At 37.4% G+C, this 20,232-nt stretch overlaps 1 protein-coding gene across 1 annotated transcript in view; it reads left to right on the forward strand.

Annotated features, from left to right (window-relative positions):
- The first annotated feature begins 2,296 nt into the window (after positions 1 to 2,296).
- The window catches only part of LOC131677227 (elongation of very long chain fatty acids protein 7), a 107,488-nt gene continuing 89,552 nt past the window's right edge, over positions 2,297 to 20,232 (forward strand). Inside the window, exon 1 of the mRNA XM_058956942.1 lies at positions 2,297 to 2,406. The gene's annotated coding sequence lies outside the window, so the exon portion shown is untranslated. The remainder of the gene's footprint in view (positions 2,407 to 20,232) is intronic.

Below are 20,232 nucleotides of genomic sequence, written 5' to 3' on the forward strand. Positions count from 1 at the left end.
TATTTAAAACACAGTTCTAAACGTGTTTTAAAATCTGCAACAAATAGAACGGAGTCGTATAACAGTTTTAAATTTTGAAACAAAACTGTTCGAAATTATAAAACAAAACGCTCTGCTGGGGATGTGAATGTTTCAGTTCCAGTTCTACTTTGAAACTCCTATACAAAATAAAACGCTCCTGAACATGCCCTTACGGTGTGGTGTGGCTTAGTAGGATCTCCAATGCATTGTGAAAATTTTCCATTTTATTACAGGAACTGGTTTTCTCATTGTCCTGAACCCCAATAACAGAAAGACCCATACGGAGAAATAATCATCGCAAACACCTCATAATGTTATCAGACGTAGTATCCATCACTTCTGTTACTTGAAAATGTCTGTACAAATAGAGGAATGCCTTTCCACACTATTTTTCCTGTAAACGGCAAGTAGGGATCTTTAATTTGGAAAAATTGTAGCAGTATATGTATTGATATCGGGCGTGCTAAAGAGTACAGTTATATTGTTTTTAAATCTCAATTATTATTTTTTGATTCTTAAATTTAAAAAATCCAAATTAAATTGGACTAACAAACTGACAGTTGTCCTACTAAATGACGTATTTGCAAACATGTTCGTTCGTCTTATTGTTAACCGGGACATCACCCCGCACAGCATGATCTGGTACTTTTGCAATCCGCTAGCAGCTTGCAATCCTATGTTTCATCTGCCAACTGTAGTAAATCTGATGAGGCAACTTATAATATCGTACTAGTCTCACGGCTTTGGATGTGTTGTCCTGAGAGGAAACAAACTAAAAATGCTTTTTTTTCAATAGTTTCGGGCTTAGAAATGAAAAAAATGATTGAGATATTAAATCACAGTAATAATCCGCATCATAAAATGCCATAACCCGCCTATCCCTAAAGATCCCTATTACGGCGGATTGCCAAGAATAAAGTTTAAATTATCCAACGCTTGTCAGCATCTTTTTAAATTCGTCAAATCGCCATTTCGTTTACTGGGTGTGAATTTACTGTGGAAATCGATATTACCTCCTGCTTTCTATGTTATGCATCAAGCCACCCCCCGGCTAGTAGTAATTATTATTACATTGCCTGACCCCTCGGAGTTTTGACAATGAGAACGAAGTTTAGTCTCAACTCACGGCTTACATATACTGTGAGCCGTGGTCTCAACTCAAAAGTACATTTACCCCGTGAACACGTTTTTTGCTTTTAGTTCATTAAAGCTTCTGTTATGTTTGTGGTTTCATATAACGAATTTAAATCCGCATCCTGCTTCATCTGTTCGTTTGCTCATCCGGCTATGGGCCCAGGAAGCGTTCGGAATTACGTGGGATCGGTGAAAATAGTTCACTGGTAAGTGACTCAGTATCGCGAAAGTTCGAGAACGATTTGCTGGTGTTAGTGTGCTGCTGATGGAGGAGCAAGCAAGCTACTGGGATAAAGGTTTTCCGTGGGCGATAAGAGTACTGTTTTGCCAAGATGGTTGATGCGAGAGAGTGTAGGGAGCGAGACGACTTAAATAAATTATATTTTCAGTAGTATTTAATTCGCGATTGTAATGTGGATTCTTGGGTATATTTATTAATGAAAACTAGTTTCAGAATTGATTCGTCTATACGGTTCGAAATGCGCATTATTTTCAAAACAAGTCCAACTATCCGAATGTATTTTCAAAAGATAGTTGGAGTCAGGTTCTCGCAGGTAGCACAAATGCTTGTGTTGAATACAGACAATTTATGCACAGATTTGCACAGAAAAAAATCAGTAAAACTAGTAACCATTGTCGCATTCCTTGAATATTTACTGGCATCACGGCAGATCCCATCTCCTTTGCTTCCCCTTACGATACCCTGATGCTCGTTTGGCTGCACATTTTGACACTTCGCTAGTCTGTGTATAAAGTGTCTGTAGTGTAACTGTGAACTGATAATAAAGGAGTGTTGCCGTTTTGTCTGATTTTCATTATTCGTCTCTCTCCATATACTCTAGTTGATGCAGGACATGCTATTCCCAAGCTGAGATGAACAAAAATAGGATAGCCTGTAAAGTTTGTGTTGAAATACTGTTTGTGGACAGTAGTGAGTGATCCCAGTACAGTATGTTAGTGAGTGAAACCAGAGGAAGACCGGGGTGATGGATGGTGGAATACAGGTCGAAAGGCTAAAGCATTTTCGTGCTTTTGTTGGACTACAGCTAATTATTTAGTCAAAAGTAGTGTATGCTCAGTGTATTTCGTGCGTTGAAATTTTACAAACGGAAGACCCGATCGGTAAAAGTTTTATTATTAAAACAGCTGCGTGAATCTGCCACAGCGGAAGAGTATTTTCGAGAGCCGGATGAACTGTTTGACTGTCTGGACGCCGCCTGTCCCGACCTGAATAACGACTTGGGCACGAAGGTATGTATGCTATTAACAAGACTTTCCCCTGCGCTTGATAGTAATGTTTCGGCTCTGGACAGTTGTGAGCTGTGCGTCAAAAGCCGATAGGATCGGTCGACAAAAAGCACAAAGAAACTCGGGACTGGAACTGAAAAAGAAAACAAAAGCAAAAGTTTCAGCGCGACTGGCGCAGCAAAGCCTTCACAGGCAGTGAAAGAGTACAGTCGTCAGCAAGGGTGATTGAGATATGACGAATAATCGTAAATTTTTCGAATTTAGTGGTGGTGGACTACACCAGCTAATGGGCAAAAGACGCAGATTCTAGGAGAGGGCTGTGGAGTTCTAATGGAGTGAAGTATTCTGGGAACAGTGTGAAATTTAAGTAAAGTTGTTACGTGAATGTTGTTCTGTAGGACTTACATTTTCCTCTGCGATTGAAGGCACATCAGAAAGCATCCTTGACTTCGAGTGGTCCGATGAAGATCGCTACACCAAAAAACCAATCGCTACGTCATTGGTGACTATAACTGCTTCACGGTACAAGTAAAAATCGGAGGCTGTGCAAATCATTCGATGTTCGATAGACGGATAACCTATTAGAGAGAATGTCTGGTGTCGTCTGTTCCAGCGGTGAAGGTGCAACTTCCAAGGGTTTCTACTGTTCAGAAGGAATCAAGCACCAATACACGACGTGGTATACTCTTCAACAGAATAGTGCAACCGAACATAAAAAAGATCCGTCACAGACATGACCACCTGTATGCTAATTGTCTAAGGCATGGAGAAGCGTTACTGCGAAGAGACGGTGCTTGCCGCAATATATTTACAAAACCGTTAGCCTTCGAGAAGTATTTCAAAGATACCCCACCACGCGATTTCTAGTGGGTACGTAAGTCTGATTCGGATCATCTTCATGTGTTCGAAGCTGCGGTAAGCGAGCACGTTCCGAATAAGAGACGAAGTAAGCTGGATGGCAGACGAGAAGCACGATGTCCAGCGGGAAGATGTTCTTCGTTCGAAACGAAAGACTATTGGGTAAGATACCACGAAAATCGAAAACTTATGTACTCGATTACGCAGTGATAACCGCGACACTTTCCATGGAGGAATCAATGAAAGTCCATGAGCCATAAAGATTGTTGAACTCCGGAAACTATGTAGTACGAAGTTCGATCCCACAAGCGCGGCGAAACCGGAACTGTAGCCAAGCACAAATTAAGAGTCGTAGCCTTCTTCTTCCAACAAAATACAAAGAACAAAGGTTCCGGCTGTACTCAAATGTTCTCAGTAGTCGACGACATGCTAATCTCTTCGACAAGTGTCGTCGAGCTGGAAGAATTTACGAATGGTCTGAGTTAGTAATTTGAACTGAACTGTCTTGAGGTTGTACGCCACATCCTTGGCAAGGCAGTTCACCGTGATAAATGTGCGTATATCATTTGTTTTGGGAACTATACAAGTAAGCTGCTTAAGGATTATGATATGAGTAAAGCCAAATCGAACCGCCACCAATGTACCCGAACTACATGAAAACTGAGGACAGTAGTGGACTCCTGAACAATGATTCTAAATACAGAAGATTCGTTGGAAGCATCTTGTATCTATCTGCTGTGATTTATCCGGATGGTGCTTATAGTGCTGCGATTTTCGCAAGAACCACCAAGAAGAAAACTGAATGGCGTCCAAAAGAGTGCTGAGATATCGCACTTGAGAATACAGTTTGCAAAGGGGGGGGGGCTGACAGGAATCTTTGTTAAGCTTTTCTTACGCCGAGTGGCATGGCGTTCTAGGCAGACGACGATGAACATCGGAATTTGCCTTCATGCTTGGCGGAGCAACGATTTCGTGGACAAGTTGTGACCATCCAAGTGTCACGCTTTCGTCGATTGTAGTACTGCTACCTTGGAGTCTTACTGAGTATTATTGGGAGTGGAAGATATTAGGTTCAACTCCCGATTCCATCAAGTATCTTCCCAGGATGAAAGTTTTCTTGATGGACCCTGGTTGTTGCCTATTTATTTTTAATGTATCTGGTTACGTTCTTTTGAAGGAAAAGTTATGTCTACCTACAAATTAAACCAGTCCGTTTTTGTTATTTGGCTACCTTGTAGATAAATCGTTGGAGGTATGAGATGAAACCATCATCATCACCATGAAGACGAAGTAAACAAGTATGTTGTCCTATGCGAAGCATATCAGGAGGCGGTCTAGTCGAGACAACTGCTGTAAGACTTCAGTGAGTATCATAAAGAGTCAAGTACTGTGCAAGAAAGCAATCAAGTAGCTCTTTATACGGAAAGAAAGATAAGAAAAGAGTACAAACTGTGGAATAAAGTTGTAGTAAATAATATAAAGGGTTTATACCTGCTGGATTAGTTATATTTTCACCTCGCTGCTGTATGCCATTAACATGATTATTTATACTTTGGACATGTAATTCACTTAATAACTAGATTCACACTCATTTTAATTGCCCTTCTGAGATACTACAGACGTCATTTGACGTTTTAGTCGTGTGCAACAGTTTATTGAACCACTTTAATAAAAAGTTATGTTAGTCACATACATCTGCAAATTCGCGAGACGGCTTCGCTTGCCCAAAGTTTACTTATAACAAAAAAAAACAGCAGGTACATTATCGGCGAACTCAAGTGACCGCCTGTTCAAATATTCCAGAGCTCAAAGAGCACTTAGCAATTTGTCACGGTTTTGCTCACGAACTCAATCGTTTCTGGGATGACATGGTTAACAAGACGCTTTCGATGTTTTATTGACGTAAGATTCGCTTCTAGCAGGAAAGCCTGACAAAAACGTGCCAAATCATTCTGACGCTAGGGTCCAAAGTCTGCATTCGATGGGACTTTATGTTGAAATTGCGAGACAAAAAAAGACAAACACTACGCTCGTTTGTACTTACGGGTGGTATATTGCCATGCCGAAACACAAAAAATGGAAAGAGGATTATTATTCATCGTGAATCTTCCAAATCCAAACAATATTCGCTTCTCTTCGGCGGCGAACTGTTTAAACAGATCCCCCCGAAGCGAATGGCTGGAGAAGGTAAATGCCGTAATTTCCCGTCCACTTGCTGTGATCGGTAGAAATCTCGTGAAAGGAAATGGTTTGAAGTTGATATCACCTAGCATGATTTGCGTATACATAAATTATAGACAGCGTTCCGTACTCTTTCTTTGATTATTCGGCCTACAATCGATTATTTGCGAACCAATCTGCATGTGAATGATTGCTTCGTTTCCAAAAAAATACAGTAGAAATGGTCGGTTTTAAGTCCTACCGGACTAAATCGCAAAATCTTCAAATGATATAATGATAGCACTGGATTAAGAATTTCTTCAGCTACATTCGACATTTACCAGATTTGAAATATGTTAACCCTAGAACGTTGCACTGGGGTACAAATATACCCCACGCCTTCTTTGGAGCCGCGTGAAGACAACAATTCGAATTTATCGACCTGGGACCCTAACCATAATTCAATTAAGAGTTCTTAGTAAGAGCAGGAAGAGGTGGTATAGCCAGTTTGCTTATAGCTTTCGTGGGAGCAGATGTCAAAGTTGGCGTGGGGTACATTTGTACCCCAGTGTACGGTTGCCGTTAGTGATTCGTCAGGTTTTGTTCTGTCAGTGCACATGTGACTCGTGACAATAAATACTGGTTGTTTTACTACATAAGTAACAATTAGTGTTATATAATCGTTTTTAATCATTTATTCAATTAATTTAATTTTGAAGTAGAAAAAAATCGTTCTCATTTTTGCTGATTTATATTGCTTTATTGTTTATTTTTTATAGTTTTTCAAAACAATGGCTCGCAAGTATAATTTGCGCTCTGTAACTGCTGTAACAGTAACGTTGCGTGTTACCAATGTACTACTGGTCAGAATTTTTTTTTCATTTCAATTTCCATCCCATTTCGTGGTATTTTCCAAAACCCAATTTTTAAACTTTCACTCTTCCAAATAATTACACTTTTTCAAAAATATCGAAATTTCATTTTATAACGTTTCTAAACCATTCTTTCAATTTTTATAATCATTTGATTTTTTTCAAATCGTTTAAAAATTTGCAAAGTTATAGTAATTTTTGTGAAAAAAGTCAAAGCCACGATATTTTCACTTTTTTTTATTCAAGCCAATTTATGTATCATTGATTCAATAAATTCCGTACTTTCACTTACACTTAGCTGTTTTCGCAATTAAAAAACGAAGAAAATGATGTATTATACATTTCTTTTGCTTGCATTTTTGCCTGCGAAAATTGCAATTAAACACGTGGGGTACATTTGTACCCCAGTGCAACGTTCTAGGGTGGAAAACGCAAGTGCAACGTTCTAGGGTTAAAATAAGCCAGAGTTATGACAAAAAAGATTTCAAATTATAACGTAAAAAATGCTGTTATTCAAACTTTAAACTTGTTTTTCTCGAAATCAATACACCACTTAGTCCGGTCTAACTTAACCAAATCTGAAATGTGAAACTTTCGTGTATGTCCACAATACTCACATGAAAATACCTAACCTCAACCAGTTTTTGCAGTGTAAAATGTTTTGTTTTTCTTACGAAATAATTCGGCACATGTTCTTTATTAACGGGAATAGAAAAACTCATGCTACAGGCTTCCAGTAAGTCCAGCCGGATGCGGAACCGGCCAGAATTCCGGCTCGACTTTCTGGGTTAGAAATTCAATCGATTAAAAATCATCCCTAATAAACAACATTGTCATCACAGCCACAAAACCATACTAGTTTACACTGGCAATACTATTTCTTAGGACGTGTGCGAATCATAGCCTACCCGGATAGAATTTTACAATATCATTTACCCTACAAACAATCATAATACAATAAATATTGTAGTTATTACTGTTTCAACATAGTTCGATGCCAAGTTCTCACAGTAGATTTACAATAAAATTTCATGTAACAGTAAATTTCACTGTTCAGCAAAAAACTGATACAGTGCATTCACATTAAATTTTACTGTTTTAGAGAAAATAATGTATGGAGAAGAATTAATTTTGTTAATGTTAAGATACATAACCACCCCCCTTTTCACTGTAAAAGTCTATTTTACATTGAAATTTACTGTAAAAAAGTTAAAGTTTATTGTTTTGGTATTGTAGCATAACACTTAAACTTACTGTAAATTATTGTAAAATTACTGTACTGTCACAGTGAAAATCATGGTTGTGTTACTGTACATTTCTATTCGGGTGATAATCATTTGTTTCGCTTTGCCGCACAATTTCAGTTCAATTTAGTCATTTTTACTTTTTTAACGATAATAATTTTATTTGTCAAAAGTAATGAAAATCTTTACCTATAAATATAGCCACACTGCCAAACATCATTTCGATATCCCTGCAGTAACATTGCATATGGTGCAAAAAGTCAGAATCAACCAATCAGGAGCTGGACCATTCTGACGTAAAATTGGAACAAAAACGGCCCCCCTATCACAGAGAACAGACGTCCATCTTCAGCATTCAACTTGTGTAAAATCTCTAACGGTTTCGAAGGTAGTTTGGATATCTAAACCAGGTGCGCTACTGACGTCATGTTTTTTGTGGCTGAGTGCGACAGAATTGACAGCGGTTATTCCTCTACCCAGTCAAACTAGTCCGGAACCGATTCCACCTTCCAGCATGAATTCCAGCTCAAATGCGTCAACCGATAGAGTCGGAATCGGTTGTTTTCTTTGAGCTAGATTCCATGCAGAATCCATCCAGGATTTCGAACCGGTTCCGGAATCGATTTGACGGATAGTTGGGATAGCTTGGTGTGGCGGCGCTAGTGTGTTTAGTATACTAATTCAAATGTTTACACACGTTTTTTAAATATTTTTGTTCGATCATGGATGTCTGTTCTCTGTGCCCCTATTATCACGTCTTGTCTTAGAGCATGTTCAGGAGTGTTTCAGTTTTAGATTCAAAATTTTGACAGTTCTATTATATAAAACTGAAAATTTTAAAACTAGAACTTGCTGTCCCCAGCAGCAGTTTTAGCGGATGTTCTATTCAGTTTAAAATTCATGTCACGCCGTGCTTTCAGCGTCACTGCATTCAAATTTATTTTTCCCCAGTCTATCGGGTCTAAGTGTCTGTGCTGAAAACTTTGCATGTATTTAAAACACAGTTCTAAACGTGTTTTAAAATAAACAACAATTATAACGGCGTCGTATAACAGTTTTAAATTTTAAAACAAAACTGTTCGAATTTATAAAACAAAACGCTCTGCTGGGGATGTGAATGTTTCAGTTACAGTTCTACTTTGAAACTCCTATACAAAATAAAACGCTCCTGAACATGCCCTTAGTATAGGGCTGGGTGGCTGCTAAGAGAAGAGACGACAACAGGCTTCTTGCTCTTCTTAATTTTGTCTACCAGGCCCTGTTGTAATTCCAAAGACAACAAGCATCCATCGTTGCCAGATTCAATTTGCATGTTTTTCACAATAGCTGAAAATAATTGTACATCAAAAATCGACCATCAAATTCACAATACTAGTTGCAATTAAAAAATTGAATTTATGTTTATTTGTGTCTCTCAACAATACACGTAGTTATATCGTCATTCAGGGTATTTATTCAATTTGCATGAAATGTTCATGTGTATGAAAAGTAGCCAAAGTAAATTCAGCAGCACTGTTTTTCATCCCGTTTCAAAATATTATGAACGCTCTTGACTGGCAAAACGACCAATCAGAAGCTGGTTCAATGTTGAGGTTAGGACTGGATCAAATTGGCTACGCGATTGTCTTCTCTTCTCTTAGGGTGGCTGGATGTTGTTGGCTCGAATCAAAACTTGTCGAAAGTAAACAAAGTTCATTTCATATCGTCAACCTGGCGCCCAGGTGGTGAAATCAACGCAGTGCTGGAGCGTTGCCAAAAAAAAAATATTTCCAGATCAAATTTTACTAAACTTCCCAGTTTAACTCAGCCGGAATGCTGGTTGGTTCTAATTCGTATTCCGGCTCCGGTGACACAACCGATTCAAGTTAGAATGTTTAAGGGGTACCATTTCGATGCGGCTTAGCCGCATAACCGAGGCCTAGGAACCGAAGCGGCGCAAAGCCGCTGAGGATCCGCCGTGCGAGGTGGCCACCGACCCGCCGTCGGAAGCAAGCGAATCTGTGATCCACTCGTTTGCCCGGCTTACTCAAACATAGGGGCTATCCCTAGTTTAAGTCCGACTGAGCGGTAGCGAAGTCGGACAGCACGCGCAAAAGCGATGTGGCGTAACCACATTGGGTGGTGGACACAAAATAAAATTGGCAACGCTAGCAAAATGTAAACACAAAGTAACACTCCGGATGAACCTATCGTCAATTGACATTTCGACGAGTTTTGATTCGAGCCAATAATATGGGCCCGTACAGTATACTTTTTAATAGGGCTCAGCAAATGGGCGCATATAAACCGAATGTAAATGAAAGGGCGCTTGTATCTTTTCTTCAAATTTCATGAAAATATCGAAATATACGAATGTTTATGTGCAACAACTATCGAGTAGACATAATCATAGTAGATATTGCTTATAATTTATATAATAGAACCACCGTTTAAAGCATAATTTTGTGAATAATAACCTATGCCCCGGTTCTGTCTAAAATGTAAGTTTAGCCTTTATATTCCATATGAAAAGAAAGGCCTAGGTCGAAATCTAGAAGAAAATGCATTTTTCGCCGTTTTATTTTCTGTAATAGGGATCTTTAGTGGTGTGCGGGCTAAGGCATTTTCTGATGCAGATTAGTACCGTGAGTTAATATATCAGTCCTTTTTCAATTTTTAGGCCCGAAACTATTGAAAAAAACATTTTTTAGTTTGTTTCCTTTTAGGACAATAACACATTCAAACCCATGCGACTTGCACGACTCTGTAGATTGCATTATCAGATCTACCATAGTTTGCAGATGAAACTTGGGATGGCAGGCTGCTAGCAGATTGCAAAAGTACCAGATCATGCTGTGTGGGGTGCTGTCCCGGTTAACAATGAGGCGAACGAGATATTTGCAGATACGTCATTTAGTAGGACAACTGTCAGTTTGCTGGTTGAATTTAATTTGGTTTTTCTAAATTTAAAAATCAGAAAAGAATAATTAAGGTTTAAGAATGATATGAGTGTACTCGTAAGGACACCCGCTATCAATACATATGAAAAACTGACACTATTTTTACAAATTAAAGATCCCTATTATAAATCAAACTAAAAACCATTTTAACTAAGTTTCACATCAATCTTGTAGTATTTTTGTCGTATAATGGCATAATAGCGAAAACGCAGTTTGTTTACATTTGCGATTTAAGTCCTAATGAAAGATCTATGTCGAGTTACGTTACACGGCGTCTTTGAAACATCCACAATAATTTTTCCACAATGATCGTGCAAATTGTTTATTAGATTTCGAAGGATAATTATGTTATGATAGCGGTGGGAATGGATCATAATTTGGTGGTGAATAGCAATGGTAAGATCGAAGAACACTTTAGTTAAATTTGTGTTAGAATGTTAAAAAAGAAAAATTCCAAGATTGCGTCAATACATGCAATTTTATTTACCATTTTAATTATAAGAGATCTTTAGGGTATATGACGTATTCAAATTTCTGATGTGAGTCACTCTAAGAATGTATAACAAAATTAAATAAAATTTGAAAAAGCATTTTATTTCCGTTTCTTAGAAAAGCAAAAATAAAAATGTTTGGTTCTTATTAAACATAAGCTATCAAATTGTTAGAACGGAAAACGAAATTATTGAGTTAGCAAAGATTAATTTTAAAAAACAGCATCTCAAATGTAACAAGCACATTAAGGATCGTAATAGAAAAATTATTGTGGTTAAGTCAGAATATATAGCACTGTTCATCAACATTAAAACCCGAGCTCGCCGACGTAAACACACCGACGCCGGGAAATCGTAAGCAGCTGGTGTTTCGTCATCGTGCAAATTTCCGTAGATAAACAAAGAACCGCAGCGCACAGCATCTTTTCAGATCAGTCTCAACTAGCCCCCTGGTATAGGTTAAATTTGCATAAGCCGCTTGTCATCTAGAACGTCGGAGAGGGAAGGCGTGCGGGACCGTTGATAGTGCGTATTTATCACAGTGTTTAACGGTGTCGTCTCTATGTGGTTTGCAAGTGCAGTCGACCCATAATCCAGTTCAAATAGTACTCATTAAATTTGATTAATAGGTACTGGATTCTTTGCGGCTAGGCAGTTCGACAGAAACAATGTAACAGGTCTATGTGGTGAGCTCGATACGGTATGTCAATTGCCTCATTCCAAAACTATTTTTTTCGAGCGTAAGCATCTAGTGGGCATTGAATGTGTTTTGTTTTATGAAATTTCATTATTAGGACCATTTAAGTGTATTGACCCTCATCCTTCCAACAGAGAAACCTAAAAAAAAGATTCAAGATCGTGCAATACAGGTCCAACGAATGAATGATTATTTGAAAGTCGTCCAACGTCGGTCCAACGAATGTCCTTCAATGGACCATTATGAAACCAACCGTTCTTAGGGGTTTGTGCTGGGCTTACCCAGTAAGTTCAGCCGGAAGATGAGACAGAATACTGTCTGGTTTCAGTTAGTATTGGATGACACAACCGTTTCCAATTAATTGTGTGTTTTTTGTTTTTGTTTTTTTGGATGCAACTGACATTAAAGATCGAACTATTTCACTTCTGGTACGTAAAATGACAAAAGAAAATTATATAAAATTCGAATAATAGAGCCGCTCCTTTAAAAAAAATTCCCCTGACCCCTATTCTTTTACCAGGTTAATTCAGAGTTGCTAACCCATGTGGCTAAACCAGTTGACGGGTATAAGAACGATAGTGTTAAACAAGAACAAGGTGAAAACTCATTCTGAAGTTTTGAGAATTGGTCACATTTATTATTATATTTGAAACGTAGAGTTCTATCGATGAATACAATAATTTCTTTTCTTCATTTGGGGTGATTTCATCTCACTCGTTGAAGTTTAAAAGTTAAGCGAGGGTTTTTGTTAACTTTTAAACCAGGTTCACCAGTACGTTTAAACCTGGCTTAAGCGTTAAACGAGCCGATTTCTTCACCCCGGTTTAAGGTTTAAACAAGGTTTGACGCACCGGTTAACCTGGTTTAAAGTGAAGCCAGAGTGAAGAGATCGGCTCTAACTGTCAAAAAGGCTAATCCATTGTCAAAAAAAGATCGATGGTATCAAACAAGGACGTGTTTTCGTTTTCATAGAAAATCGATAAAAAATCATTCTTAAGTTTTAACGGTTGGACATGTTTCTACATTTTGAACCATAATCTCTAACGATTTATGATTTTTATTCTGCATTTAATGACCCAATTGCTAATGCTACAATGACACATTATGATGACGAAGTGAACTGGAACAAACCCAGCTCTCTCGCAGACAGATTCAACGCACGACTCAAATCTTGAATGTATATTCAGCTTCTCTTTAAAGAGAACCAGCCCATATTATTTGCTTGCGCCACCGTACTAAAAGCTTTCAAAATATGAAGGTGAAAACAATCGCGCAGTATACAGGGTGTTTGGTTCATGGTTAAGAATCTCTCGGGGGGTGATAGACTGCCATATTTGGAGAAAAAAATTGTTCTACACATACCATCAAATCTCAACCGTTACAGAGTTATTGAACTTTTTGTGTAAAAAACTTATTTGTCTTAAAATACCTCTAACTTTAAAAGTATTCTTTGTATTTTAAATGTTTCAGTTCCATTCGAAAGGTGAGAAAATTTCCTATTGAATGGTGTTCTCATATCTTTTAAGTAGTTAGTTTTAATTACCTTTTAGCTGTAAAGTAGTTAAAAGTTAATGTTTTTGAGGAGGTTTTTGCTAATTTTCTCGAAATAATGAAGTATGATTATAGCAATATCTATTATCCAAAAGTTGGATTTTTAGACGATTCATAATTTGTTCTTGGAAGTCATATTTCTATCTCTTCTCATTTCTTTGTAATTTCATTACTATACTTTTCCTGTAACCGACTTGCAAGTGCTTAAAAGACTCTAATTTAAAAAATATGCTTTATATCGTTATTTACAAGATTTCATTGGAAAGCTGAGAAAATTTCCTATCAGTGTATGTACAAATATCTTTTAGTTAAGTGTACTAAATGATTTTTTACTAACGAAATAACTCAAAATTTGTGTTTTTGGAGAGTTTTTTAATTATTCTAATTATTAATCAACCAAATTTTGTTGTTACTATTGTTTATTTGATGCCCCTTAATGTTCTCTATAACTTTTTATTTGACACTTTGTCTATATCTCTTTTAATTTTGCTGCTATTTAATAGTTAACACAGCATGAGCTCGCCACAAATGTAGTGGGTTCGAATTCGTTATTTTTGCATATGAAACGATGTGATAAAAACGATTTTGCGTCGAAACCAAAAGAGATAATTGAATGGAGTCAAAGAAAGAACTGTAGAACTTGCTGAGATGCATTATTTCCATGATAATAATGGTGATGTTTATTATTTACTATTTTAAGAAAATTAACGAAAATGCTAATAATAGCACTAACTTTAAACTAATTTACTTTTAAAAGAATACTAAATTCACTTAACTGAAAGGTATTAATACTTTTTCCACTGTAAAATTTTCCTGGCTTTCGAATAAAAATGAAAAAAGTACAATAAGTGCCATAATTTTTCAATTAGAGCTGGTACTAGTGGAAATGAGATAAAAATATCCATGTTGAATAACCCAAAATCATGAAAATAAGAAAAGGTAAGTGTATCATGTCAAAGAATGAATTAAGCAGCACACCAAGACTAACAATCTGAATTATTAAAAGGATGAGGTTAACTATTAGGATTTTCAAGAAATGAACGAAAAATCGTTCAAAATTGTTTAATTTTCAATTAATTACTTTGAAAAGGCTACTTAAACCCATTAGCTGAAACTTGTGAGAGCATCACTCAATGCGAAATTTTCTCACCTTTTGAATGGAACTAAAACATTTAAAATACAAAGTATACTTTTAAAGTTAGAGGTATTTTAAGACAAATAAGTTTTTTACACAAAAAGTTCAATAACTCTGTAACGGTTGAGATTTTATGGTATGTGTAGAACAATTTTTTTCTCCAAATATGGCAGTCTATCACCCCCCGAGAGATTCTTAACCATGAACCAAACACCCTGTATATACTTTAAACTTGTTTCGGATATTTTCGACCCGCTTCCGGTGCGGCACATTTAGTCGGCAAATCTTTCTCAAGGTAGTCCGGTCATGTAAAAGCGATGATTTATCTGCCAGTGCTTCAATTCCGATGACACTATATGATCGTGTGTGTCGATGATGCCACTAAGTTTAAGCCATAGCGATGTTTATCAGCAGTTTGTTTCATTTTCGTGTTTGCGTTTCATCAGTGCAGGACGTTTCTGCTGCGGTCGATAAACGGAGTTGGCGGGGGGTATTACTCGACGCATTTGGAAGATTCAGTTAGCTGAATTTGTCGGAGGTAAGTTATTAATTATGGCATGATGGAATGGTCAATTTTATTCAAGGGAAGGAAAATATTTGAATGATTTGACGACAGTTCGAAATACTGTCATGTAAATCTGTTTTGAAAGTGAAGAGCGGTCGTTTAATTTAGAACTGTCAAAACAATCTATAACGTTTTCAATGCTATGATTTACCTATCTGTTCTTAATATTTTTCCCAATTTTTTATAGCAGTCAGTCATCACACATACCAATGAAAAATATTTTAATCAGCATTTTACGCATGTTTGAAATTGAATAAAAAATTTTAACTTAGCAGCTGAACTGTTCTAAATCGGTTTCAGAATAGTGCTCGAAAAACTGCTCGAAATTGTCTAAAAAATATCGGGAAAAATGATTTGTGGTAAAAGTAAAAATATCTTTCGGTGACGACTGAAGAAATTAGGAGTAAGCGGAGAAGGGCTCTTCGTTACTGGAATAGTACAGTCCCAAGCGATGGTAGCGGAGTGAAATAATTTGGACCTTTATTACTGGTGAGCCCGTTCTAGTTATATCTTCTATCTTTTTTTTAGCGATTGTTCTTGAAATTATATTGTTCAATTATTTCATTAAAAACTTGGCGAGGGAATAGAGGCCACTAGTAGGTACTTTCCTGAATATGAAGCGGCGTTCGTGGGAGGAGTTTGTAGAGGAGAAGGGTGATACAAGTTAACAAAACAACGGACTGGTTTTTTTTTGCAGACATGACCTTTCCTTCAATGGAGCGTAACTAGATGCATTTTGAGTGATCCGCCAACAACCTGGGTCCTAGATGGAATAGAGTTGAATATAATGGCTTCCGTTACCGATGATACTCTGTATACCTCTCGCCTGACCAAGACATTGGTACTACCACCTGCTAGGGTGAGAAATGGCGTACCTAGTGGCAATGAATCCGGTCGAGTTGTATTATCGACATCAGACTCCTTTAGTGAAAGTTGTCTACCGCTAACCCAGGGCAAACATTTTGAAAATGAACACCATTGTCAAGTAATTGATTCTTTGCTTCACAGACAGCCATTGTGGTGCTTATAGCATGAAATTAGATGAAGTGTATCTGTTACATTTTGTTTTTTTTTTCAGTCAGACGCAGATGATGAGGTTGCAGCGACTGGAGAATAGAAAAATGCGATTATTCTATTATTCAATTTTTAGTCGCTCTAGCCTCAATATTTGTGTTTGATTGAAAAGAAACAAAATGGACCGGAAGAGCGAAAAAAGGCGCTTTAACCTAGGCTTATTAGCCAGGGCAAGGAATAAATCCCTCTGCCTCATCCCCAAGGACCAAAGGAGTGACATTAACCTTCTTAGCCAAGTCACTCCCAACGATATATCCCAATCCCCTATAAACTGAAACGGTCGGTACGGTTGTCCTCGTTCTTGAAAAATTTTACCGACTGTTCAGCTGTGCGGAAATTACTGAACTGAATTGAGTGTGTGGGTACAGTAAAATTTTGCTGGGGTTTTGAACAGCAAACCGTTCGGTAATCAATTCAGTAAAACAATTTGGTACCGAACTCTCCGCAATCCGTTCTATCCAAACGTCAAAAAACACTGGTCAATCATCAGTTTCCTCTGAAAATGGCGACTTGACAGATGAATTGCTGTGCCCGTTTTGTAAGTTTTTGACGAGGTTCGGTAACGTTGGTACAGTTTTGCCGAACAACCAGACAGTATTTTACTGGATAATGTTTATGTACCGAAAAAAACAGTAGAGCTGATGAATTCAGTGAAAAATATTGCGGGTTTCAGTAAATTATTTGAAAAATTTCTGAAAATCGCTAAAAATGAAAACTATTCCGCAAATTTTTAAACAATTTGCTGACAGCTCCTTAAAAATATCACTTTACTGAGCAAGTCGTCAAAAGAAATTACTGAACAAGTTTGGGCTGGGTTAGTGTGTTTCTTCTTTCTAACTCAATCCATTTTACTCAGAAATAGTCCAATTTTCATATTTCAAAGACCAAATTCAAGTTGTCCGCCTGTGAGTGCAATGGCCTGCTTCAAACGACCAAAGAACGCAGACATTTTGCAATGTGATTCCATTCAGCCAAACGCGTTTTGACATTGAAAATGTCATACTCCACTATCTGGGGCTAGGTGTCATTCTAAAATCTAAACTATCTCCCATGTAACGAAACTATGTAATGTTTGCACGCCTATAACTTCGCTATTACTAGATGGATTTTTATCATACACCAACCGATTCAGAAACACCTAACTTAAATATCGGTAATAATTTAATATATCTGCAATAAAAGTAGTCTTTTGAAAATCGGTTAAATTAAAAAAAGTTCACGAAAAAAGGGAAAATTGCCATTCGTGAGGCAAATTTCTCAGGCAGAGCCGTCAATTGGAAGCACGTTAGTGGCACAATCAAACACGAAAAGTCATAAATAGAAGCGACGCGTGCCCGTTTAAACCAGTTGTTGCTCTTATCCCATACGAGCAACATCGTCTCCGGGCGATGCAATAAGCGCTATCAATTTTCGTCAACGTTACCATTTGCACACACTCGCACCTAAGTGACTAAACCATATACGGTTAGTTTTTAAATAGAGATGACGCATACGTGTTTGAATCAGTTTTTGTTCTTATGTCGAACGGGCTAGATCATAGTTGTTGTATAATTTCATTTATTCGGCCATTAATCGATCAAGAAATACTTAACCGTAAGATTGTTTAACTAAGTTCATTAGTGCATTATTGAAAATTTAAATGGAAAACTAAATTTCATATTTCATGGAGATTCTGTATATTTCCGTTGGCGAGGTTGGCCTGCTCATCACAGTTCTCAATATGGAGTTTTTCTTTTGAATATATTTTCTGCACAGACCAGCCTATTTTTACTAGATGGATCAGCCAAATAATGCCAATCAGCTAATGATATACTTGATTAATTGTAATAATAATTTACCGTTAAATGACCTTCAATAAATTATGTTTTAATGGGGAGGGTGTATAGCAAATTGTAACATATGAGAACAGGAAAGTGAGTAAGAACGTGAATCGATATGTTTAATAGATAAAATTCATTTGCAGGTTCTTGACAAAAGCTACATTTTTAATATCACCATGGTCGTGTCATGTACACAACCCTTCAGTAGTTTTTTTAAAGCTTCTCCGCTGTCTCGTTTTTTGGATCAGATGCTAGCTTCCAACATACTCCGTACAGAATAATCCATCTGGTTGAGATCTATTGAATTTGCAAGTCACTTCGTAGTGGAAATGGATCCTGGAAAGTTCTCCTCCTTAATCTACAGTTGAATGCGTTTTGCCTTATGCGCTAGTGCTGAATGCTGTTGGAAAATCTAAGATGTTGAACCGAAGTGGGTATAGGCCCATGGTTCCACTACATCTTCCAAAACCAATTCGAGATAAGTATGTTGGTTGATTTTCACTCCCCCAGGAACAAAACCCAATGGAGTTCGATTTTGTTTAGTAATTTTACCTTTTACTTATTTACGTACTGCTGGACAGTGAAGATGTTTTCATCCGTATATGGAACATTTTCCAGCATTCCATTCGCTGCTCTTGCTAACGCCTACGCTCTTCTTACTCTCGTTTTTGCTTTGCTGTCTGTTCCCGTACTTTTTGGATCTTGTATGGTTTGGTATTGAGCTTGTTTTTCAATATTCATTCGGATACTTTTAGATCTTTTGTCTATTTATACTGCGGCGAGGATTTCTTCGCAAACGCTTTTTTTAATTTCCGAACATTAACAGAGGATGTTGCGGTAGCTTGACACTCACCACGATACCGTTTCTTAGTAGAGCTGCCCTCGCAGTATCTTTTAAAGTTTCTGCACAATTTTAAATGAGCCTATTCCCGAACGATTTCCGTGTACGATTTTCCTGATGCGAACAAAGCAATCACTGCGAAACGCTTTCTTTCTAGATCTATTTTCCAGAGATTAAATGGTTTTCTAAAACAAAACATGTGAATCTACACGCCACCGAAAAACTACCTAAAATTGAGTAATTTTGACTCAATCTCGTGGTATCGTGGTAAACCGTGTTGAAGGTAGTTTCCATTTAACTACGGCAAAAATCATAACTCAACCTTAAGTTTAATTTACTTAAATTTAAGTTTATGTTACCTAGTTTAGAGTATACCCCAAACAACTCAAAAGTACCTTACTGCACGAAAGACCGCGACTGAGTCGAATCTCTCGCTTTGTTTTTGACAACACTAATAAGTGCGAAAGCGACGCACAACTCAAAAGTACCTAAATTTAAGTTAAAAGAACTTATTCTGTAGGTTGTTTTATTTTTGCGTGTAGTACTCAAAATCATAGTAAACAAAACAACGAAGGGTGGCCCGATTGTCTTTTATGTATGTCATTGTAATAGCGATCGAAAATTGGTAGCAGTTCAATTGCCGAACCGTGTAATTTTTATTAAAACGCGCAACATTTCTCGAGGTCAAAGTCGCAATACTTAATTTTATAAGCAAAAAGCAATCGCTCAAAATTGAAAACTACACCTCCTTGATGTATCAAGGGGTGAGAAAAATCCCGCCTCCTGTCATCGCACTGAACTTTGTTTACTTATATGTCAACTGGCGAAGCACTCCATGACTAACCTGGGGAAGAAAAATATCGTACCGTGATGCCTTAATTTGTTTTCCTATTATGAATCGTGCATGACATACCTACATCCATGTTGTGTAGCGTGTTACATTGTAGTGTGCAAAAAAATGTAATAACTGATGTAGCACCGGTTGCACATCGGCATTGCGGGTCATCGCATGCGTTTGTGAGGCACACTTAATCACGCGCAGATTGCTTCGATCAGCAAATGTTTGGCACAAAAAGATAAACATTCTGAATGGTACGTAGGTTACGGGAGTTTTTTTGCAACGTGAGCTATTACTTCGGGACGGTTTCAATTCAGGTCGATGCACCTTTTCTTCGATGAGCTTTTAGATCCGATTTGATGATTTAAATAAGTGTCTAATTTTCATCATATTCTGGTTGGTTAAAACAACCGTTAGCTGAGAAGATGAAAACCTGAGACGGTTTCTCATTACACCTACCGCAGGTTCGTTTAAGCAAAGTATCTCTGTAAAAAACACGAACAAATTGATTTAAGATATTTAAAAGTCTTGACACTGATAGCGTGACTTGGCTTTGAAATAAAAAATAAAATTAATTACATATATCAAAAGAATTCAGAACGATTAATAATTGATTATCTACGAAGGTGAAAAAACCAGCCCGGGGACAACTTGACAGCTCCCATATATTGAACTCATAAGCAAATTTTGTGGTGATTTGGTGATGTCATGGCGGCTCGAATGGAGCAAAATTTGAAAAAGGCG

Source organism: Topomyia yanbarensis, chromosome 1, assembly GCF_030247195.1.
Source record: "Topomyia yanbarensis strain Yona2022 chromosome 1, ASM3024719v1, whole genome shotgun sequence".
NCBI lineage: Eukaryota > Metazoa > Arthropoda > Insecta > Diptera > Culicidae > Topomyia > Topomyia yanbarensis.